At 37.6% G+C, this 26,026-nt stretch overlaps 1 pseudogene; it reads right to left on the bottom strand.

Annotated features, from left to right (window-relative positions):
* Positions 1-14,566: 14,566 nt before the first annotated feature.
* Positions 14,567-16,023, bottom strand: LOC121808159 (annotated as a pseudogene).
* Between the last annotated feature and the right edge of the window lie 10,003 nt (positions 16,024-26,026).

Genomic DNA, 26,026 nt, shown 5'->3' with positions numbered 1-26,026 from the left:
TTTTAATGTTTTAACTGAATACTTATATTATTACTAAACACCATGCATTCATTTTGTTTAGTTTTAATTTTTCCATTGTTTAAATATTTGGCTATCATGCTTGACCTCGCTGTGATACCAACTTTGTCCAGATTAAAACTGTTAAATTGGAATAAATGTAGGCCTGTAGCTTATCATTATAATTTTAGATTTTGTAAACTTGACCTCTTCGATGCTTGCATGACGTACGACATGAGTAATAATTTTTTAAAAAAATATTGATAAGTCGAGAGTTGCTATATTTTGGGGCTAGAGCCCAAAGTCCAGTTAAAATTACGATAGTCCACACAAACTTTTTAGTACTAGTATTACTAAATTAAATGATAATTCCAATCAATGTTCAAATTCTATTTAATTGTTGTATTTTAGTAATTTATAATAATAATTAAAATTTTAAAGTTTATTTGATAAAATTTGAAAAAAAAATAATTTCAAAAAACTTTGACTGAATATTCATAATATATATACGAGAAGTCTTGATCTGTAAAGTAATGATTAATTATACTACTATAAAATAATGTGTGTGTGTGTATAACATTTTTATGATAATATTATGAATTTTAGTGTCTTGATTGCTTATGAAGTCGAGGTTCGTAATGAAGGGCTATAAAGTTTGTGCACAGAGGCACAAATTAACTACCACATGTGTGGGTTACTTTTTTATGTTTGTCTCTATGTATAAACTAGTAATTATTATTAATTTATGAATTATAAAAATTAATAAGAAATAATTAATTTGCTAAATATTTCTTACTTCCAAGTTCAACTCATATAATAAACCTAGCTAATTAATTGAAGTTTTTTTTTGGAAAAATTATAATTTTTATTATAAATTTCATCATTTTTCACAATTCATAGTTTACAGAGAATACGAATATTAGTTTAAGTGTAGTTCCTCATAATACTCAGCCAAATAAAATAAATAATTGTCAACTAGCATTTCAATATTCGCCAAACTTGCGGCGTCCATGCCTGGATCATGTAGGATAGGATCTATAAATATACAGTAGTAGTAGTATTTTAACTTATTAAAGTAGTGTTTTCCAATAACCTGCACCCGATTTGGAAACAAGCGCAAAATAATTTGATTTAATGTTTTTTAGAATAATTATTCACTAACAAAATTAATTTCACTAAAATTTTACTTTGTCAAATAGGTGAAAACATGCTAACTTAATTCTAAACAACCTTACCTTAAATTGTCTTTACTTTACCTTTATTCAAATTTAGAAGGTGGATTGCAAGGTGGAGCAAAACATTAATTTAGGATGTATTTATGACCTATCATTTTAGAAGGTACTTCCTCTGTCCCATTAGAAATGTAATGTTTTTTTTGTTTGTCCCATTAAAAATAAAACTTTTCTAAAAAAGGAAACAACACCATTTCTACTTTTATTCTCTCTTACTTTACTCTCTCTTCATTAACTCACAAAACAACACTATATAAAATCTTGTGCCGAAAAACAAATGTTGCATATTTAATGGGACGGAGGGAGTAGTAGTTTTTAGTTTGTAACTTTGTATGCACTTACAATTAGATGTTTGTAGATAAATTAATTAACAAGAGTAATGGCTAACTAGAGGTAGTTAATCTACGTCAAAAGACGTCAGATCAAGTGCAAAAGCATAATAATTAGGTTGCTTAGATGATCCCCGGCCGGGCCCCTACTACAAGTGTAAAAATAAAAAAATTGATCTTCTAGTTACGTCAATCCTCTCTTTATCGTCGAACACGTAATTCAATTTAAATGGATTGTAGAACTAATAGATTAGAGCAAAGTACACATTATAAAAATTAAATTCGGGTAACCCTACTCGAATGGTGGATTAATCTGACTGTAATTTATCGGGTTCAGAATTTTTCAATCACAATTTAGATTTCACGCTAACCTAACGGATTAATTGGGCTTCTTGCCATAAAATTAACGTGTCATCAGTCAAATGTATTATGATAAAATTTTGTTATATTTATACAATCTAAAACATTTGTTTATGAGAATAGAGATGTTTAAACTCAAACCTTATATGCTAGTGATAGCGTAAAAAATATGACACATGATTAGAATGACAATGGATATATCTAGACTTGTTGAATGAATATGACATTGAATATCTAATTATTTTCAAATTTAAAATAAAACATAAAATACATACATTTCAAAAAAATTTAGAACATGTTTTTGAATTTCAACAAGACATTTTTACATCAAAATAATTTAATTGATATACAAATGCCTTTGTATTAACACCAATAACATAAGTTGTCGATATAATTAGCAGTTAGCAATTAACAAATAAAACTAAAAATTGATAATAGTACACTTAGGATCAACTTCCAATTCTAAGTCAAAATCTCGGTGTAATTAACTATAGTTGAAATTGGTCAGAAAATTGGCCGGCAACTTAGCCCCATCGCTTTCCTAATTTACGCACATGGCTCACAAACTATTTCCAACATCACTAAATTATATTTTTATTTAAGAAGCACTACTTTAATTTTCAACTAAGCATGATGTGGACCTGCTACAACTATTTTAATCATTAATTTTAAGACTTTCAAAACTTCAAAATAGAATGGATCTACCTACAAAAGTTTCAAGAATGATCAATTTTTGGCTGGAATGTTGCTGTGTTAATATGAAACTATATTAATGGTTTGCTAAAAGATAAGAAAACACATAGACGTGTTATCCAATATTTTTAGATTTATAAAATAATGGTACTAAATTATGATCAAAATCCTACGTTAATGGGAGATACTATGTTGTAATAAGTGGCTCGCTTAAAGAAAGCAGTGTCACTTACAAGTGTTTAAGTTCGTTATCATTGCAAATTTTCCACCTATTAGGTTGCCAGATCCCTTCCACTTTCATCGTGTCCTCTATTTATTTATTTATTTATTTATTTTTATTACTATAAATTATCTCAAATGTACTAGCTATGCTTCAATTTTAATGCTGACCATCTACACATTATACATGAATAAATTAAATTAAACTCGAAACTAAAGAAAAAAAAATACTTCCAAGTTTTAAATTTGATAACTTAATTAGTGAGATATAGTAGTAATTAATTTGAAAGGGAGGGGGTTTTGGTACTCTATCGTATTCGCCTTTTCCCAATACAGGTTAGTCAAAAATTAAACTAAACTCTTCCACACCATGAATTCTAATAAAAAAAATTGTTATTATTATACTCCATACAAAGTACTGCATTAAAAGCGACTAAGTTTTTTTAGGGATGACTACCAAGTAAGTTATTGTTATAGAAAAATTATTTTTATGAAATAAAGGTTCACAATATATTCCAAATAAAAGTGACACTTATGATTAACATTGACGGTTGTAAAAGTGATTATTATTCTTAATATAAAGAGTTATTTTTAAAAATAAATAAGTAAAATAAATCTGACTCGGATCGGATCTGTACTACAGATGTTATAGTAATTGAAATTTATAATTATTTTGGCTAAAAAATGAGATTGTAGAGGCTTAAACGTCTTCTCAAATCTCAACTACGTATGCAATTCGTAAATAAAACCTATTTCTCCTCCCTTTTTCAAGGCTCAAAACTAGTGATACAACATCACATCTTATCTTGAAATGGATAAAGTTTCATATTTGATGAAATCTAACTCCCTCCGAAAATAGAATGAATTGATAATCATAGTATAATGGTAAACGCAAAATAGGACCTTAATTAAGCTTAACCACAACATTACGGATAATGCCATCCACTACTCTGTCTCTATACCGTCTCTTAAGAGCATCTCCAATAACCGGCGTCACCACCGCGACGCCGATTTTTCGCCGACGCCGGTTTGACGCCGAACCATTGGAACCGGCGTCGGCGAAATCGGCGTCAAAATCGGCGTCGCCATGCCGATTCCCGCGCTGACGCCGGTTCCGACGCCGATCCTCACGGGCGCCATTGTGCGTCCCGGATCGGCGCCAAACCGGCGTCAGATTTAAATTTTTTTTTAAATTCGAATTTTAAAAATTCGAATTTAAAAAAAAAATTTAAAAATACTATTTATTTATGAAAATTGTTTTTAATATTTAAAAACAATTTTTACAAATAAATTCATACAAGAAATTCATAATGGCCCATATATATTTAATGGGCTTGCGAATTATGAAACCATTCTAGGTAGTCTCTCTTTTATAGAGACATCCTTGAATGTTTTATGTTCCACATTCGATGTGGGACAAAAACCACTCTAGGTAGTCTCTCTTTTATAGAGACATCCTTGAATGTTTTATGTTTCACATTCGATGTGGGACAAAAACCACTCTAGGTAGTCTCTCTTTTATAGAGACATCCTTGAATGTTTTATGTTTCACATTCGATGTGGGACAAAAATCATTCTAGGTTGTCTCTCTTTTATAGAGACATCCTTGAATGTTTTATGTTTCACATTCGATGTGGGACAAAAATCATTCTAGGTTGTCTCTCTTTTATAGAGACATCCTTGAATGTTTTATGTTTCACATTCGATGTGGGACAAAAATCATTCTAGGTTGTCTCTCTTTTATAGAGACATCCTTGAATGTTTTATGTTTCACATTCGATGTGGGACAAAAATCATTCTAGGTTGTCTCTCTTTTATAGAGACATCCTTGAATGTTTTATGTTTCACATTCGATGTGGGACAAAAATCATTCTAGGTTGTCTCTCTTTTATAGAGACATCCTTGAATGTTTTATGTTTCACATTCGATGTGGGACAAAAATCATTCTAGGTTGTCTCTCTTTTATAGAGATATCCTTGAATGTTTTATGTTTCCATATAGAAATATTGTACTTTTTTAATTGTACTTTTTAATTTTTGTACTTTTTTAAATTATTGTACTTTTTTTTAAAATTAATGTACTTTCTAAATTTTAATAGTATTATTCGGATTTCCCGTATTTGTCTCGTAAATTAAATTCCGTATGTTGATACGAGTGTAAATTAAATTATATAATTGTTATTAGTGATGTGGATAGGTAGTGTGAAGGCTATGTGAGGGCTATTTGATGTCCAGTTGATGTGGCAAGCTGATGATGTGGCAGTGTGAAGGCTATTTGATGGCTATTTGACGTCCAGTGCTATTGGAGATGCTCTAAACCGTCCCCTAACTACTATTTGAGCACTATTTGAGGGCCCCACTGTCCTTTTTTCATCCATCCCTTAACCGTCTCTATACCGTCCCTTAATTACTATTCATTCAATTTCATTTATAATTTTTTTTTCAACCCAATTCAATTTAAACAAACACACTTTATTAAAATTAAAACAACATTACAACTTAAAATTAAAAAAAAAACGAAGACATAATTAAAATTCTAAAAAAATAAAAATGACATAATTTAATCTGCTCCGCCAAAGTTTTCCCAAATGTGCTCAATTAGATCATCTTGGAGTTGGGTGTGGGCGCTAGAGTCGCGTGTCCTTGCCCGAATAGCCAACCGTTCTTGTATAGACGGATGTGCTCCACTTCGCGGCGGACTACTTCTTCGAGTGATTGTTCCATTAATTGACGCATTTGCTCAAAAGGATCCATTTGTTTGAGTTGATTGAAGATGGAAATTGGAGTGATAGAGAGGATTTGAGAGGAATAGATGTGTGTTTGTGTTTGAAATGAGTATGAAATAGGATTATTTATAGAGTAAAATATATTAAAAAAATTTAAAAAAATGAAAATAAAAATTTAACGGTAATATTACCGTTTGAATTTTTTTTATTTTATTAAAAGTCGAATTTTTTAAAAAAAAACGAATTATTGCGTCATCAGTGACGACGCCCACTCGCGGGGCCAGCGAGTGGGCGTCACGCACGCATGGGGACGAGACGCGTGTCGCTGGCGCGTGGCGGGACAGCCTGTCCCGTGTCTCGACGAGACGGGCGCGGGCTAGGGACGGGATGGTCGCTGCAACGCGTCCCGCGGAGGACCCGTCCCTCCGGGACGAGACGCGAGCCCGGCGCGGGACGCGTAGTGGATGGTCTAAGTAGCACAAATCTCGGTAAAATTAGTTGGATCACTCGCCGCCGCCACTCCAAAAATTAGATTACTAAATAAATAAATTAGTGTGTAAAAAAGAGGAAGGTGAGTTCAAATTTGACTTTGTCCAACAACCAAGATCCTTGTGTATATATATACATATCTCAATTCTCAACACACTCTTCATTGGTTACTCTCCTTCCCAATCTCTCTCACAGAAAATGGCTCGAAAATCTTTCATCCTCTTCATCTCTCTTCTTCTCCTATTCTCAACCCTAATTTCCTCAACAAGCGCTAGAAAACTGCTGCCGGCGGTGGAGGGCAGCTTGTACCTGGCGGCGCTGCCGAAGGGGACCGTACCGAATTCCGCTCCGACTAAGAGAGGGCACTCAGACACCATCGACGAGAAGCTCATCGCCCGCCATCTCGCCGCCGTCGATCGGATTCTCCGCTCCGTTCCCAGCCCCGGCATGGGCCACTAGCTAGCACTCATCAACGTAAATATTAATTAATGCCTTTTTCTTTTTCTTTTTTACGAAAGAATTGAGTTTTAGTATTTTTTTATATACTCCTATTTTCGATTCCATCTGGACCGAAATTTCGGATCGTTTTGTTGATCACGAAAGTTTTTTTTTTTTTTTTTGAATTAGTAATAGGAATTTTGGTATCATAAAACTGTACAGTATAATCATTTTTTTGGTCTATGAATTGTAGTGAAAGCTTATTCTTTAAATAGGTGGGACAGAAAGTAGTTAGCTCTTGATGACCACATGAAAATGATGAAATTGTTGTTACTGGTGTATTGAAATACTATATGCAATAAGTATGTTTTGCGTGATTTTGGAAGTTGAGTCTAAATTTATTGTATTTATTTATTAATTTGTTTGTGAATATGGAGTATGAGTGTTGAAGAAGTGAAATATTAAAATGAACCCATAAATGGAACCTTTTCCCCATTTCTATATATTGTCGGTAGCTTTTGTAAAGTATTGCTCATATTGAACTTTTATCGAAGTATTTAGTGCAATTTCCGGGCAACAAACATATTACACCTTATTAGTAGGTGGAAAGATGCTTTAAAGAATGTTGTTCTCCAATTATAGTGGATGCAAATATATTCCTTTACAATCCTTCTCAAAGTAAAAAATACTAATATGTACACAGATTTTGCTTAATTTATAAAATAGGAAAAAATTAGTTCTTCTGAAATTCGATATGGATCTACTATAATTATTTTTTTGATTTGAGCCCGTTGATGTCAACTGAAGTCGTGAAACTCTCTTTCTGGACAGCACAAGGCACCAACGAATTTGATAGAATTCGAAAAATTGAGAAAACATTCTTCTAATTAAAGATGTGTGTGATGCAAATCTCATGAGCTTTGAGAGAGCTAGAGGTAGCAGTTATTGTGTTATAAAAGTACGACTACAATATGTTTCTCTTTCAAAGATCACATATATATTTTTTAAGGTCAAGAGAAGACTTGAGAAGGCTGGCCAATACTACTCCTCATCAATACATCGATAATTACAACTTAAAAATGAAAGGCTTTGTCCATATGAAAGACCAATGACTCACCATTTAAATAGTGGCCCAGATTGGTTAAATCCATACAAAGCTCAAACCAAGTTTCCAACAAAACCCCATGACCCATCACAAATGCATATGTATATTTCACACACTTAGCACAATTCTTGAAAAATATTACATTGTATTTGGAATATAGTTTTGATTCAAGAACTGTATTTCTTCTAGCAACTTAAGCATGTGATACAGCTTAAACTTTATATAGAATGTATTTTCTATTCTTACTCCAATTTTATTTTATTATGAAAAGTCAAGCCACTTTATCCATTTTTTTGAGAAAATGAAACATTTTTATTCTTATTGCACTTTACTCCAACTCGAACCATTTTATTCCTATCCATTTATCCTTCTACACTTTTTTTTCTCTTTTGTTACTTTCTCTCCATGACCTCCCTTCACATCCCCACTGCAACCCTTACCCCTACTGTCATTCATCGTGCTCTCCCTCCTCTTCTTGGCTCAACCTTCCTGTCACATCCTCGTCTCCTTCCCTCTCAATATTTGACCTGCCGTCAGTGGAGGCGCCGTGGTTGAGGAGCGGGAAAGCCAGAGTGTGACATCGGGTGACTAAGCATATTTTTATTGTTTGCTTTTAGGCAAACAAATTTTTTCTTATTTTTCTTTTCCCAAATATTTATAGAGGTTTGAATAGCAGCATTTCAAATCTATCTTATGTCACATGTTAAGTTTCTTTATATTTAACTTCAATTTTTTTTAAATGGGTATTATTTAGTTGATCTTCAAAAATTTCATTTGCACTTTTCTAATTACCACAAGAATTGAATAAAAAAAAACATATTCACTTTAATTACAACGCAAGATTGATACACCAAACGCGTCACAACACTCGTATTGCATTACAATTTAAACACAACACTCACTTTTTAATCATGTGTTTGGTGTCCTCTATGCGACGGACCCGACGGAGGAACGCCGTTACCCGCCAACCGACGATTCCGAATATTCTTCGATGGTTCTTTGAGCGTTGCAGAGGAGAGATGGATGCTGCCCCAAGATATACTTATCATCAACAACATCAATATCATTACCCCAGCTAAATAGTAGTTCAACCTGCACTCATAAACAAATTTGATCACCATCATAAACAAATATAGTAGCAAAACCAATTAAAGGGCACTTCTATGTTTATTGCACAAGTCACAACCGTTATTTATATAGTTCAATTTTTTTTTTATAAAATTATTCCTTAATCAAATGATCAATTAAGAGAATGGCCACGTAACTAAATGTCACACGGACCTCATCGTCCACTGGAACCACTGGATTCATGTCAAAGTTGGTGTAGTAATTATAGATGTATTAAGACGTGGCTTGAAGTTAATGGATAGTATCCAACTTTAATGAATCTCTCATTTTCTACACTACTTTATTGAAGTTGCACTTTCTTCTTCTATTTTTGTCATTTTTATATTGCGGTATATATTATTCAACTAAGATCAAATTTATAAAATATAGTACTCCCTCCCTCCCAATAAAGTTGAGACAAAACTTTTGGGCACGGAGATTAAAAATTTATATTAAATAAATAGGAGAAATGAAAAAAGTAGAAAAGATAAGAGAGAGTAAAGTAAATGATAGAATAAATTAAGAGTGATTAGATATTTTATCTTTTGTTAAAAAAGGAAATGACTCAATTTTATTGGGACGGACTAAAAAGGAATACGACTCAACTTTTTTAGGGCGGAGGGATTACTACTTATATACGCGTGATTTGTGGCGTGCATATTCAATATATAGTAAAAGAATTTGTTTTTAATTGGCAGCAAGTCCAATCCTCCTTTTGCAGTTCACTTAGGATTCGAATATGTCTGTCTTCTTTTAAATTTTCATTTTCAACCTATGCATTACTTTTGATAGATTATAATTTTTTCTTCTTTTGATTACTGATGCAATGTCTTCTAGCTGCAAATACTACCGCAAGTGAATAGTACACTACAACGAAAAACGGAATAAAGATAGTACTCCCTCCGTCCCAAGTTACTTGAGTCGTATTTCTTTTTGGGTTGTCCCAAGTTACTTGAGTCATTTCTCTTTTTGGTTAAAAATAAAACATCTAATCACACCTACTTTATTATTTATTTACTTTACTTTCTCCCATCTCTCTTAATTCATTTTCTCTTCTACTTTATTTTACTTTATTTAACTCTTTAAACACAACTTTCTTAAATCTCGTGCCGAAAAGACACGCCTCAAGTAACGTGGGACGGAGGGAGTAATTTTTATTGCTATTAAGGACGCTAATTTGTGTATCTAATTATACTACCAACACTTCATAAAATGTCTTTATTGTTAATGGTCCAACAAAAATTAGAGGACAATAATAGAAGCGTCCTAAAAAACAAAAGATTAAGATAATTTGTCATTAACTAAGGGACACTTTCTTTTTACGTCCTAAATTATGGTTCTTTTCAAAAAATTTTAAACGTTAGTAATTGCGTCTCAATTTTTATTTTCATAAAAGATAGTAAGTTTTTTGTAGTTGGTAGTATAATTATAACATTAAGCTAAGAATATCATATCTATAGGGATCAGGGAATCTAAACCTAAGTACTGTACGCTAAAATCAATCAATATATATGATCTAGATTCAAAATTAACAATTATAAGATTGTTGACTTAAGACAATTGATAAATAAATGTAAACTTGGAGAGTTAATATCGTGAAACGAACCTTTGAGGCTTTAATTTGATTGATTACTAAGTTAATCTAGTTAGTACATCTGATGTTATTCTAAATCAAATTTCATTAGGATGATCACTAATATATATAGTCTAAATTTTTTTTTTGAAATTTATAAATCATAGATTACATACTATAATCAGGCCTCTGTCTGGTTTACTAGCATAGCATACAATTTCCAATAATTTATGCACATATATCCTCACACTTAATAATTATATTGAGTTAAGATTTTAATTATTTACAATCACGTGCTACTAATATTCATCTCTCTAATCTGGCTCATAATATCAACTATATCAACCAGCAAAAAAAGTATACAACTAGAAGCATTAAACACGGAATAGTCAAAACAAAAAACAGCAGTAAACAGCATTCTCTAGCCCTATGATTTTTTAAAATGAGTTTGCATTAATTTTCTAGTGCTAATTAATAATCTTGTTTTAATGCGTATAGATTAGGGTAAAACAGTATGAAAAATCAAACTATTAATCAAATAGTACAAAAAAACAAACAATATTATGGGCCAATTCGAGGAGGACTGCATGCGTTTCATTTAAGGTAGTTGAAGAATGGACTAATATCTTTTGACTCAAAATTTGTGTGCTTCTTATCAATCCATTAGTTTTATAATCATAAAGTTCTCTTTATTGCCATCTTTGTAAAAGTGGTTTATACCTTTCAGGTCATGCAATAATCCTAATTAGCCAAATAATAGTCTATGGATAATTCAATAACGGTCATAATTATTTAATCTCATTTTTTATATTTTAATCTATAGTAGTATTATATATTGTGCAACTCGACACTATTTTTTTATATAATAATGTAATATAAATGAATACCAATAATTCTTTTTAAATAAAAAACCAAACGTTGGTTGATGATTTTTTGAATAATAATTTTGTTAGAAAATAATTGATGAGACTGGTATACGTTTGAAATTTTATCCAACAATAGAATTTTTAGTCACATATGTGCATGACACATATATGGTTCTAAAAGGGAAGATTTGACTTAGTAGTAGGTGAAACTTTGAAAATAATAGTTATCTTAATTCCAACCTGTCAAACTTAATTGGATATATTATTTGATTTAATATATTTATTCCACTTTATGTTCAATCAAAGCAAATTAATATCTAATGCTTGCGTAGAATATATATTTTTACTTTACTGGGCATGCACTAATTATTAACTGGGACAAATAAACTAATATTTTATTATAGAGCACCGTCACAACCGACAGAAAAAACATTTCAGATTTATTTACTTGGTGTCTCAAATAGTAGGATTTTTCAATATTTTTATAAATTAAATACATTTTAAAAATCGCACATGGTTCCGATAATATTATCATCGAGCTTTATAGATATAATTATTCGTGTAGCGAACTACAAAAAAAGTCACGTTTAATTTGTATTTTCCGGTACCTAGTAAAAATGATATCATGACAGAAATTTTTAGACAAAAACTTAAGCACATTTAAAATAATTTTCCACTATTTTCGGGGTTTTGTCACTTTTTTGGAGTTAAGAGCTATTTCAGTCATTAAATTTTGAGCATTATTTCTCTCTCATTCCCATTTATTTCTTTGCAATTTAATTATTTCTCTCCGCTTGTTTAGCCTTTCTACAAGATTAATATTTTGAGGAAAAGATAAATATTTTTTTTGAAATTTTCATACTTTATCTAATGAATCCCTGTAATATACGACATACTCCCGTCTCCCTCCATCCACCATTTAAAGAAGCATTTTGACTCGACACGGATTTTAAGAAATTGTTTGACTTTGTAAAGAAAAGTAAATGGAGAAAGTGAGTGAAATGTGAGACCCATTTAAAGTATTAGTTTTAGAGTGAACTTAAAAAACAGTTCCTGGACTATAGGTTTATCTCGCCCATAGTCTGTGGACTTTAAAAACATCCTCTGACAAACGTGGACTAAGGGTTTATCTTGAAAATGGTCATTTTGGCCTTTTTTTCAGTCGAAAATACCCTTTGGGGGGTTTGAACAATTCGGTCATTTAAAAAATCTAACTTTTTAGGGTGTATGATATAATATCGGTACGATTGGCAATTACTACTAAAACTGACAAAAAAGAGAAAAAGAAAATTTAATATTATAAATTCCATACTTTGATGTTAAGGGCGAACTTGCATAAAATAGTTTTTAAGATTAAAAAATTTTAACAAAATAAAAGTTCAAAATGGTGAAAAATATAAAATTTCAAAAATATCACTTCTTATGGCAGATGATAATATGTGTAGGGTAGGGCTCGCAAAATATATCGTAATACCGAAATACCGCACTTATCGTACCGAAAAAATACCGAAAATACCGAATTTGCGGTATACCGCAAGTTGCGGTACGATATGATACCGTACCGATAGATTTCGGTACGGTAAAGGTATAGATTTTCCTATACCGCGGTATACCGCAATATACCGCATTTACACTATTTACCAAAAATTTGATATATATGTTATATTTAAAATTTATATAAAAAATAGTTAATATAACCCTACTTTCATATTTTAGTTCAACCGCCCCCAACCCCAAACACACATATGCAAAGATGCAAATCAAGTCCACTATATAGATTTGATTATGGTGTAGTTTTAATCTTTTTGAAATTATTTAAATAAGTGAAATTTTATTTTAAATATTCGGCTATAATAGAATTTTTTGGGTATGAAACACAAGTATTACGGTATGTCATACCTTATTTTGGTATACCGTACTCGGTATGCCATACCTTATTTTGGTATAATGTAAAAGTACGGTATACCGCAATAAAGTATGGTAACGGTATCGGAAATAATCATGCCAATTTTGCGGTATACCGCAATGAGGTATACCGAAAAATTCGGTAAGGTATAGGTATGACATTTTCTCATACCGCAATTTACGGTACAGTATGCGGTGTGACATTTTGAGTGCGGTATACCGTACCGTGCCACCCCTAGTGTAGGGATGTCAGTGTAGTTCGAAGCCTGTGGGCTGGCCCGAATAGCCCACTAAATTTATAGGGTTAGGGCTAGGAATTTCTAGCCCGATAAAATCAAAACATGATTAGCCCGCATCCGATTAACCTGCAACTCGTTAGGGCCAGACCCGAAAACAAGATTGGTTGGCCCGAAACCCGATAAAATTTATATTATTCAACTTTTTTAATCATAATTCGGCACTTCATTGATTAATTTTATAATATAGATAGCTAAAAATAACTTTTAATTTTATATTAAATATAAAAATTATTTATATATTAGATTTTATTAATATAATAATTGATAAATAAATTAAAAACTTCAAATTGACTAAAAAAATATTTAAATTTCTAAAATATGATTAAAATTTCACGAAATATCTCAAATATTAGTATTTGATCATGTTTATGATTGATTTTAAGTATATATCTCAAATTTATCATAATTAAATATTTTAGATTTTATGAATATAACTAATTTTCATCAATATTTATTGGATTGATCGCATGTTAATCTTATCGGTAGTAACCCGATTAACCCGCTGGGTTAGCCCGAAACCCCTAGCTTTTTAGGGTCATGGTTGAACTTCTATAACCCGAAAGAAATCACAGCCCGATTAGCCCGCACCCGTTTGATCTGCAACCCGACCAAGGTTGGCCCGAAACCCGACAGGCCGACCCGATTGACATCCCTAGATATGTGGACAATCATGATGGGCTTGGGGCAGACATATATTGGTTTGACCACCAAGTCGGGCTTTCAAGTGGGCTTTTATTTCGCTTTTTGAAAACCCATAATATATAATAATACATCCTAAGAATTATATGGGCCGACTCCTCGGCGGGGACGCGGCGCATGGAGTAGGGCCGCGGCGCTGACCGCGACGCCCTATTTCATAGCACCGGCGGCCGCGGCGCCAGCAAAACTCTTTTTTTTTTGGTTTTTTTGTTTATAAATACTCCATTTTCATCCTATTCACCTCGCACACATCTACACCCTTTTTCTTTTGATTTTTTTTAATTTTTTTGGACTTTTTCGGATAAAATAATTTAATTTGTGGCTGCGTACAAGTCCACTATTAGGTTTGGATAAATTTTTCGGTGGTTGTGCTTGTGCTTGGCCAAACTATCGTGGACCCTCTAAAACATTATAAGCTGAATAGTCCATGTAGTACTTAATATTGATAAAATAAATAGTGCATACTATTGAAGACTATTTAGAAAAGAATTGCATAAAATTCCTCATGCAAATTACACCTAATTATTTTTACCGGCATAGTACTAAACAACAGCAAAATTAATGGACTAGATTTTACAACCTAGCTTTTCGCCGGAACTAAATACACCTGGGTTTGCACCACTGTGTGCCCGACCCGAAATCCGGGCACCACCGTCTGTAAAAGCCACTCTCAAATCACCAACTGCCGCCGCGAACACATCATGGAACACATTTTCCATATACACCTCCGAAAATCGCGAATTTCTCTCCGCTTGAAAAACCCCAACTTCAAAACCAAACGAAAATGCCAAACAATGAAGTAACCAAACTCTTCTCGACATTTCAGCCAACATCTTGAAGAACTCCGTTTCCGGCAAATCCCCGCCGTTCACCATCTTCCTCTTGTTTAAATTGCCGAAAAACGAGAATTCCATCTTTGGATGTACCAAGTTAAAAAATTTCCGAACAACGAGCTCGGGTTATGTTTGACGAAATGACTCAAAGAGACCGACCTCAATTTCGTGAACTCCTCGAAGAAGAAAATTCGGCGTAACTGCTTCTCTGAATTGTCGATTTTCTCGATTCCGAAGATAGGATCGTTGAAGCCGCTCAAAATCTCTCTGCAAACAAACGATTCGAACACTAAACCCCTGTGATCCTTTCTGTTGAATTTAACGCCGCCGTGAATCGCGTTGACAGCAGCGTCTATATTCCAGCTGGCGGACTCTATTTCGCGGATCAACTGTTTGGCAAAATGCCTCACAGATCTCAACGCGTATTTAAGCACAACGACGAAATCACTAATGCTTAAACTATGGAACGACACTGTTTCGAGAACTGAGAAATTTCCGGTAGTGCTAATCGTCTTCTCCAATAACCTATTATTAAGGTTAATCTCTTTCAAACTTTCCCTCAGCGAAGAAATCCGCGACGATTTGAGATCAATTTCCCGCTGCATTTTCCTCTTCGTGATTTCGTACGTCTTCATCAGCGACTGCTGCTCCTGAATCTCCGCCAGCATCGCCACCAAGTGCGGCGGCGACGAATCAAACTGATTCTTCAAAAACTGCCGCTTCAGCTCCGACATAGCGCGTAGCTCGTCGACGACGGCTTGATCCGCTGACTGCACTGCCACGTCGTCGTACGGAAGCTGCGCCATCTGCTGCGCAGCGTAGGCCGCCTTCACGGAGGAAACCGCCTCGAAGAGTTTGGCGATGAAAGCTTCCATGGCAGCTCTGTCTCGAAGCTCCGCCATCGCTTCTTCGCCGAACTTCTTCGACTCGCAGCATTGCAGCTTCTGCGGCGCGATCGGAATGCAAATTCCGACGCGACTTTTTGTGGATTTTTTTGAATGAGTTGATTTGGAAAATGTTTTCGCGAATTTGCTTCTTGTCGGGGATGATCGGATTGCAGAATCCATTAATTCTTCAAAATTAGGATTTTAACTTGATCAGAGCATGCGAATTTAAAATTTTTTGAAAGAAATTTGAGAAGGAGGGACAAGTGTTTTGACGAAAAGAAGAAGAAATCGAAGAAGATTTAAATTTAATAAATGTGGCAATTTGCATGCGCGTAGATGATATAGTCGCGACGAATTATGAACTTGAGCATATTTTTTAAAGGGATGGGCCCACCATTCAGTAGTCTTTAATTTAAACTTTTAAATGTTTTTGTTACTTTTCAGTTTTTATAACTACGAGTCCCATAATTTCTCACTATAGAGTTTTATTATAACAAGTTGCTTAAAGTATATATAAGGACTTACAAATATAAAACCGAACACAGTATGATTTTTTTGCTTACATATTATAGTTGAGTAGGTGGTGAAAATTTACATCATACAACATTAAATTTTAGTTACTTACTTGGAATATTATAAAGATAAAATAAATTCTAATTAATTAAACAGGTGAAATACAGAAAACTACCTAAACTATTAAAGGGAAATATTCTACAGGTTGTGTTCTAACTTCATCTTCTTCCTCCTATATCCCCTTTCCCACTTTTCTAAATATCCAGAGATTTGGATTTAAATGTAATAAATCAAAGTTCAAAAAATGATTTGCGTTTTTATAATGTAAATCCAAATATAGATATTGATTGTTTAAAAACACAAAATAGCATGCCTTTTCTTTGTATTTGAGTTTTAGTGTACCACTAGATATAGTCTAACATAATAAATTTTGATGTTTCTTGTATTTTATTTTTTGGAGTCATGATCAGACACTTTATTGAACTTATAATTTGTTTCAGTTTAACTTGAATGTTAAGCAAACACACATCACGTGGAACCATAATTAATTTACATAAACTAATATGGGTAAAGGCTAAAGCTTAAACAAATTGGTGTTTCTATTCCATCCATCTAGACCCTCGACCTCTAAATTTTATGTTAGATTTGAGATAATATAGGTCATCATAATAAATGATGAATTAGAATAAATGTATAATATGTTCCAAATTATCACTGTTTTATAGATTTTTTTTACCAATTACATTCCAGACTGTAGAAAAGTATTCAAATATATCAATTTGACAAATTATAGCTTAATATGGGATAACATCTAAAATGACTGTTTTTATAACCTCAGTCGCGTTTAATTTCTGATGATCTTATGAAGCATTCTAGGTACTGTAAAGTTTGTCCACTGGTTATTTTGTGTTTGAGATATGAGTAAAGTTAATAAAATACTATTGTACTAATAATTTGGATATGCTAAGCTATGTAGTAAAAATAAAATAGTACTAACAAATAAATACTCCCTCCATCCCTCAAAGATTGTCTCACTTTGACCAGACACGTGTTTTAAGAAATGTAATGAAAAGTGAGTTGAAAAAGTTAGTGGAATTAGGTCATACTTTTATGTATTAGTTTTATAATAAAATGTGAATATGAATGACTTAGTGGAATATGAGATCGACTACCAAAAATGGTAAAAAGTGAAATGAGATAAATTTTATGGGACGGACGGAAATGGAAAAATGAGACAATCTTTATGGAATGGAGGAAGTAAGTTTGGGACAGAGGTATGCAAAATTCACCATAGAAATGATAGTTCACAGGAAATCACATAAAATTGCTAACTTGTAAAACTCCGAAAAAACAGGCCAACAGAATATGAGGCGTATTTTGTGGACTTTAAGGTGTGAATTCTGCCGGCATATTAGAGCATGCACAACGGTGGACGCCGGCCCCGCGTCCGTCCACGCCACTGGCAAGGACGAGGCTCGCCGCCGTGCCAGCGAGCAGGCGACATGGCGGCACGCGATGCCGTTGCTTTTGAAATTTTTTTTTTAATTTAAAATTCGTTATTTAATTTTAAAAAATGATAAAAAAAAAATATTTTCCAAATCACAAAAATATGGCCGTTTTTTTGCCCATTTTTCTGAATTTTTTTATTTATTTTTTTCCCTCAAAATCATCTATAAATACACACATTCATCATCCATTTATCACTTCAAATCATCTCTCATTCATCTCTTATTCATAATTCTTATACAAACTATCAACACATTCATCTCTCACTCAAAATTTCAAATGGATTTCACTCATTTTATGGCGGAAGCAGAGCGCGAAGAACAAGAGTACCACGAACATCATTGGGCCGCTTACGAAGCATATGTCGCGGCGAATACCCCCGCTCCTCCTCCTCAACAAACTAGATTAACTCACCGCTACATCCATTGTGACTGGGAGGGAGCTCACGAAAGGCTCGTTGCTGACTATTTTGCCGACCAGCCGCGGTTTCCGACAGATTACTTCAGGCGCCGTTTTCGCATGTCAAAGCGCCTGTTCATGTGAATTGTCAACACATTGTCCGCACGTGTTGAATTCTTCCAAACAGGTCCAGATGCAGCCGGCCGGCAAAGTATTACGCTGTTGCAGAAGTGTACGTGTGTCATCCGACAACTCGCTACTGGGCAAACGGCCGACCTCTTCGACGAGTATTTGCATGTCGGTGAGTCCACTGGAATCCTTTGTCTAAAGAATTTTTGCGAGGGCGTTCGTTCAGCTTTCGGTGATGAATTCCTTCGGATACCCACCACCGATGATTGTCAACGGTTGCTTCGTCTTCACGAATCAGTCCATGGCTTTCCCGGAATGCTTGGCAACATTTACTGCATGCATTGGAGATGGAAGAATTGCCCGACTGCTTGGAGGGGGCAACACTTAAGCGGTCACAAAGACGGCGGCCCAACACTTATCCTTGAGGCGGTCGCCGACTACCGCCTATTGATTTGACATGCATATTTCGGCGTTGCCGGATCCAACAACGACTTGAACGTGCTATATTCTTCACCACTCTTCAATGATGTGATGAATGGTGTAGCACCGACGATCGACTTCACCGTCAACGGAACTACATACCACATGGGTTACTATCTCGCCGATGGTATCTACTCAAGGTGGTCGACTTTCGTGAAGACGCTCAGCAACCCGCACGACCCGAGACGGGTTCTTTTTGCGCAGCGTCAAGAGTCCGCGCGGAAAGACGTCGAAAGAGCCTTCAGGGTCCTTCAAGCCCGATTCAACATTGTGAAGGCCCCGGCTCGGCTGTGGTACGTGAATAATATCGCCGACATCATGTTCACGTGTATTATCTTACACAACATGATTATAGTCGACGAAGGACCGAGGGCGGCTAGCTTCTACGACGAGGATGAAGCCGAAAGCTAACCGCGAATGTCACGCCCGCATTTCCTAAAAATAGGAAGTACGGTGGACCGCGACTAGGGGAGGAATAAAGAAGCGGGGAAGAAAGGGGAGAACAAGAGTACTTGACCCGAAAACGTTTAATTAGAGGAAGTTCACTTCAAAACAATGTACTGTAGCGACATTTCTAAAGTTAAAGTAAACAGAGTTTAAATGAAAACATTGTATCGGATTACAAAGCAGCGGAAAAGACCAAGAGATAGATAATGCCGGGTATGACGACACGACACCATCCAAAAGGCAAAGTAAAAACACAATTTTGACTTTAATTGCTCAACATCCGTCATCCCCATCGTCGCTCAACCTGCACATTAAGAAAACAACATGCAGGGCTGAGTACTTATTGCACTCAGTGGACACACGCCAAAGTCATAGTTTGTCATGCCATATCAGTGTAACCTTGGGGTTTTAAGTGTAAGAAAATAACCCAAGTACACTAAAACATATTTCATAAATTCGACTGCGCAGTCATTTTCAGATATTGCCACCCTTATTCCCACCATCATACACTATCTGATCCAACGGGTGACAAGGGGCGTGGCCACACCCCAGGTCAACTAGACCGGCCAACTTGCTCTCAGATGGCTCCCGATCTCGTGTATACTAGCCTGAGGGTTCGCAGCCCAACAGACCCGAATTCGATTAAACATATGTGGTAAACCACTTCAGATAGGTTTCAAAACAAAACAGTTGGCAAGACAAACAGTTCATCTCCATAAACATTTCCGGAACAACGTCCGTATTAAAGATAACCCACAAAATAGTAGGGTAGAAAAGCCCACCTCAATTGCTTAGCTTTTAAATAGTTCCCTTCTTCAACCACAATTTCCTCGTAAAAGATCACCCTTTTAAAGATCACACAAAAACACACGTCCGAAACACACCACGCACGCACCCGACACGCATACCACGCACCCACGACGCGCACACGACACACACCCGAAACACCCGTACTCCCGGTATACCCTCCTTGTGCAAACGGCTCACTTGGCTCGGAAAAGGTTAGGAAAAGGCTCGGTGTCTCGGCCTGGCTCGGCACCTCGGCCGACCGTCTCGGCCGCCTGGCTCGGCACCTCGGCCGACCGTCTCGGCCGCCTGGCTCGGCACCTCGGCCGACCGTCTCGGCAGCCTGGCTCGGCACCTCGGCCGACCGTCTCGGCCGCCTGGCTCGGCACATGTCTCGGCGTCTGGCTCGGCACCCGTCTCGGCACCTGTCTCGGCACTGGCTCGGCACCTGTCTCGGCATCTGGCTCGGCATCTGGCTCGGCGCCCGTCTCGGCACCTGTCTCGGCACTGGCTCGGCACCTGTCTCGGCATCTGGCTCGGCGCCCGTCTCGGCACCTGTCTCGGCACTGGCTCGGCACCTGTCTCGGCATCTGGCTCGGCATCTGGCTCGGCATCTGGCTCGGCGTCTCGGCCGCTGGCCCGATCAAGTGCACACCAGTTTTCCCCCAACCAACGATTCTCAAACCTTATACGACATTCACAACACACATTCTACATCCCAAAACACACCCGAAAACAAGAGATCAACCCTCCAAAACTCTCCACAACACCACCCTAGGCCAAACCCTAAAACTCTCGGCCAACACACACAAAACACTCGAACCAAACACTGATTCCTCCGAGCCATCCCTTGGCCAAACACACCCACATACATCATAATATCAAACACCCAGATTCACACCCATTGCACAAAAACACCTCACCCAGAAACGTACATCTCGCAGAACTGCGCAGTTTACTTACAAAAAACATTATAAAATCATCCGACGTCCAATGAAGCTGAAATTTACACACCACACAGAAGACACACCCAAGTTTAAACAGTTAAAATTTCGTACCAAAAGGAGATCGTTTGCTCAGTCAAAAAGGGGTCGGAACCCACTGTCAGTCCCCACCGAAGACATACCCCACACAAACACATAATCACAAAGCCTATTCAGCATCTAAAACATTCAAAACGTCCTAAATGCATGTGTTTTCGAAATTATCATGAGTTAGGGTCTTGGGTTACCTTTCCCGGATAGTTCAAACGTAGTTCAAACGCTTTACTTCCTCTTCCGACTCCGATTCACAACGAGAGAGAGTAACACCTTGATGAACCAAGAAATCGATGAGAGGGAGTGAAAGGAAAAAGGTGAGAACCGAGGGGGAGAAAGAGGGAGACCTTACCGTGATGATGAGAACGATTGCGAGAGAGAAAAGAGAGAAGCCGATGTGGGGGAGAGATTGGAAGGGAGAAAGTGTATCGGTTATGTGGGAGTGGGGAGAGGTTGAGAAAGTAGTGGGGAGAGGGAGAGAAACCGAGAGAGAGAGAGGGAGAGAGAGAGATTTAATTTATTAAATAGGATTTTATTTTGTTTTTCAATTAATCATAAAAAAAATCTAAATAATCACATACAAAAATAATATAAAACAATTAAGACTTACCAACCATATCTTAAACAAGATATTCACAAATTCAAACCTTACTTAAAAGAAACAAAAAAAAAAAATCGGATATTACAATCCTCCCACCTTAATAAAATTTCGTCCCGAAATTTTCCTAGATCACTCAAACAAACCTGGGTACTTATCTTTCATCTTATCCTCTAATTCCCACGTTGCTTCCTCGACTCCATGATTCCTCCATCGTACTTTCACCGAAACGATTGACTTATTCCTCAATTCTTGCACCCTTCGATCCAAAATGGCCTCGGGCTTCTCCTCATAGCTTAGATCGGGATTTAGGATCATCATCTCTTCTTGGTGAACTATGTGTGTGGGGTCAAACACATACTTCCTCAATTGTGACACATGGAAGACATTGTGCACATTTCCCAAGCTTGGTGGTAGAGCCAATCTATAGGCTACCGCACCGACTCTATCCAAAATCTCATATGGTCCGATAAATCGGGGTCTCAGCTTCCCTTTCGCTCCAAAACGAGTTATTCCTTTAGAAGGGGCAACCTTCAGAAAAACTTTCTCTCCAGATTCGAATTGTAGATCGGTCCTCCGAACATCAACATATGATTTCTGTCGGTCCTGTGCCTCCTTGATCCTCCCACGGATTTGTCGGACAATCTCTATCATCTCTTCTACAGAGTCTGGTCCGAGAATTCTTTTCTCACCCACTTCATCCCAATAAAGTGGCGATCTACACTTCTTTCCATACAATGCCTCATATGGAGCCATCTTGATAGTCGCTTGGTAACTATTATTGTAAGCGAACTCAACCAATGGCAATACTTCTTCCCAACCCCAGCCTCGATCTAGCACCACGGCCCGCAGCATATCCTCTAAGGCTTGAATCGTTCTCTCTGACTGCCCATCGGTTTGTGGGTGGAAGGCAGTACTAAAATTCAATTTAGTCCCCAACTCGCGCTGCAGGCTCGTCCAAAACCTAGAAGTAAATTTGGCATCGCGATCGGATGTAATTGTCGCTGGTACTCCATGCAAGCGTATAATCTCCCGCACATATATCTTAGCCAACTGGTTGGATCCATAGGTAGCACGAACCGGTACAAAATGAGCAGATTTGGTGAGGCGATCTATAATCACCCAAATCACAGTGTTTCCTCGCTGGGATTTTGGCAGTCCTGTCACAAAGTCCATTGCAATATGTTCCCACTTCCATTCTGGAATCTCAAGGGGTTGCAATCTCCCATAGGGCCGTTGGTGTAGCGCCTTTACTTGTTGACATGCCAGGCATCTCTCCACAAATGCTGCAACATGCTTTTTCATACCGTTCCACCAAAATTGCCTCTTCATGTCTTGATACATCTTGGTACTTCCTGGGTGAGCAGCGTATGGGGTTTCATGTGCTTCTCTCATGATTTCCATTCTCAGGCCTTCATCCTTAGGCACACACAACCTTCCCTTGTATGTGAGACCCTTATCCGCTGCCTCACGAAAATTTCCGAGTTCACCCGTCCTACTTCTGAGCGAATCTTTTCTAGTAACGTATCTCGCCGTTGAGCTTCCACAATCCTGGCTCTTAGGTCGGGTTCCATCACCAACGTGGCTACTATTCCTTCCACAGTCTCGGGCATTCTCACTACTTCCAACCGCATCTTACTGAACTCCTGGATCAAACTCTCCTCGATAGTAAGAAAAGTGGCCAGCTGAGATTGAGACTTCCTACTAAGAGCATCGGCCACTACGTTTGCTTTTCCCGGATGGTAATTTATACCACAATCGTAGTCCTTCACCAACTCGAGCCACCTACGCTGGCGCATGTTCAACTCCTTTTGCTCAAAGAAGTACTTTAGACTCTTATGGTCCGTGTATATCTCACAACGGACTCCATAGAGATGATGTCTCCAGATCTTCAATGCATGTACCACGGCTGCCAGTTCTAAGTCATGTGTCGGATAATTCAGCTCATGGGACTTCAATTGTCTCGATGCATATGCAATCACTTTCCCCTTCTGCATAAGCACACATCCAAGTCCCACCTTCGACGCATCCGTATACACCGCATAGTCAGTCCCTGACTCCGGTACAACTAGAATAGGTGCGGTGGTCAATTTCTCCTTCAACAACTGAAAGCTCGCCTCACATTCTGGTGTCCAAATCATCTTGACTCCCTTTTTCAGTTGCTGTGTCATTGGCCTGGCTATCTTCGAGAATCCCTCAATGAATCTTCGATAATAGCCCGCCAGTCCTAAGAAGCTTCGAATTTCATTTTGTGTAGAAGGCGACTTCCATTCCTGCACCGCTTCCACCTTGGCCGGATCTACACGAATTCCATCTGAAGTTACTACATGTCCAAGAAAATTCACTTCCTTGAGCCAAAACTCGCATTTACTGAACTTGGCATATAGTTTCTCGTCCCTTAGAGTTGCTAGGACGGTTCTCAAGTGCGCTTTGTGCTCCTCCACGTTCTTTGAGTAAACGAGCACATCATCGATGAAAACTAGGACAAACTGGTCCAAATATGGATGGAACACGCGGTTCATAAGATCCATGAACACTGCCGGGGCGTTCGTCAGTCCAAAAGGCATCACAACGAACTCATAATGACCATACCTTGTTCGAAAAGCTGTCTTGGGTACATCTTCTCGCCGAACCCTCAGCTGATGGTACCCAGACCTCAAATCCATCTTAGAGAAGACTCCTGCCCCTCGAAGTTGGTCAAACAAGTCGTCTATCCTTGGTAGTGGATACTTGTTCTTCAGCGTCAGTTTGTTTAGCTCTCGATAGTCGATGCACATCCTCATCGTTCCATCCTTCTTCTTCACAAACAACACTGGTGCTCCCCATGGCGACACGCTAGGTCTAATGAATCCCAATTCCAGTAGCTCTTGTAGTTGCACCTTAAGCTCCTCCAACTCTTTTGGCGCCATCCTATAAGGTGCCTTGGATATTGGTGCCGATCCGGGCTCCAGATCGATCGTGAATTCTACTTGCCTGTCGGGTGGGGGTCCCGGCAATGCATCGGGGAAGACATCGGGATATTCACTCACTATCGCCACATCTTCTATCTTCCTGTCTTTCTTCTCCTCCCCATTCAAATAAACAAGGTACGCTGGACATCCCTTCCTCATCATTGTAGTGGCTTGCAGCGCGGAGACAATGGACTTGCGTCGGTTCATTGAGATTCCGTAAAACCTCGTCGGCTCTTTTCCTGGGGTTTCAAACGAAATTTCCCTTTCTCTACAATGAAGGGTAACGTGGTTCTCCGCTAACCAATCCATACCCAAGATTATGTCTACGCTACCCATCGTCATTACTTGTAAATTATGAGCCAACAAACTGAGTTCACCTATTCCAAAGTTCACACACGCACAAGATCGGGATATATCTATGGTCCCGCCTACCGGTGAGGTCACACTCATAGTGGGTTCGGTCTTAACAGTAGGTAATCCTAATGTATCCACACAAGAAGTTGATATAAAGGAATGCGATGCACCCGTATCAAACAAGACAACTATAGGCATGTTGAGAAGTGTGCCCATACCTGCCAAGTTTCCTTGCCCAAAGGTTTCTTTCCCGTTTGCCGGCTGTTTCCCCTTCAAGGCGTAGGCTCTTGCTTGCGATGGCAGTCCTTGGCGGCGTTGTTGCGGTTGAGGTGCAGGTAGTGCCTGAGATTGTGGACGGAAGCCTAACTGGTTCTGTCTCGTCCCCGTTCCCATGTTCTTATTTGGGCAACTTCGGAAGTAATGGCCACTTCCACCACAGCTGAAGAATCTAGGGTCTCGACACTCTCCGGTGTGGTACTTGAAGCATCTTCCACATTGAGGGTTCCTCGGCGGAAAGCTTGCCCTCGGGTGATAGGTATTCTGTCTCCCGCCATTGTAGGGTGGGTTCTTCATGTGTTGTGGCCTCTTGCCACCATACTGAGTGTGATCACCATCCCACCTCCTCTTCTCTTGATGACCTGACTGAGCTTGTAGGGGTGTCGCGTTTGTTGTCGCCACCACTTTTGGTTTAGGGAGTGCATCTTCCACGTCCAGTGCACAAGTCAAGATCTCCGAGTAGGAGAGTTCTCCTCGACAAGCCAATGCGGCCTTTATCTCATCCTTGAGCCGGGCCCGGAACTTCACCGCCCATTTCTCGTCGGTGTCCATCAACTCGGGCGCATATCGTGCCATCTGTGCGAGGGCTCGGTCGTACTCAGTTACAGTCATTCGGCCTTGGCTCAGCGTGTGGAATTCTACCACCTTGGCCCGTCTGTACGTCTTTGGGACATACTTGTTATCAATCTCCATTTTAAACTCCTCCCATGTTAACGCTTCCAAGCGTGCAGGATTCATAGTTCTTTGCCGAGTCTCCCACCAGTAATCGGCATCACCTGATAGTTGAAAGGTGG

This window comes from Salvia splendens, chromosome 6, assembly GCF_004379255.2.
Source record: "Salvia splendens isolate huo1 chromosome 6, SspV2, whole genome shotgun sequence".
NCBI lineage: Eukaryota > Viridiplantae > Streptophyta > Magnoliopsida > Lamiales > Lamiaceae > Salvia > Salvia splendens.
This window is presented reverse-complemented; position numbering and strand designations above follow the sequence as displayed.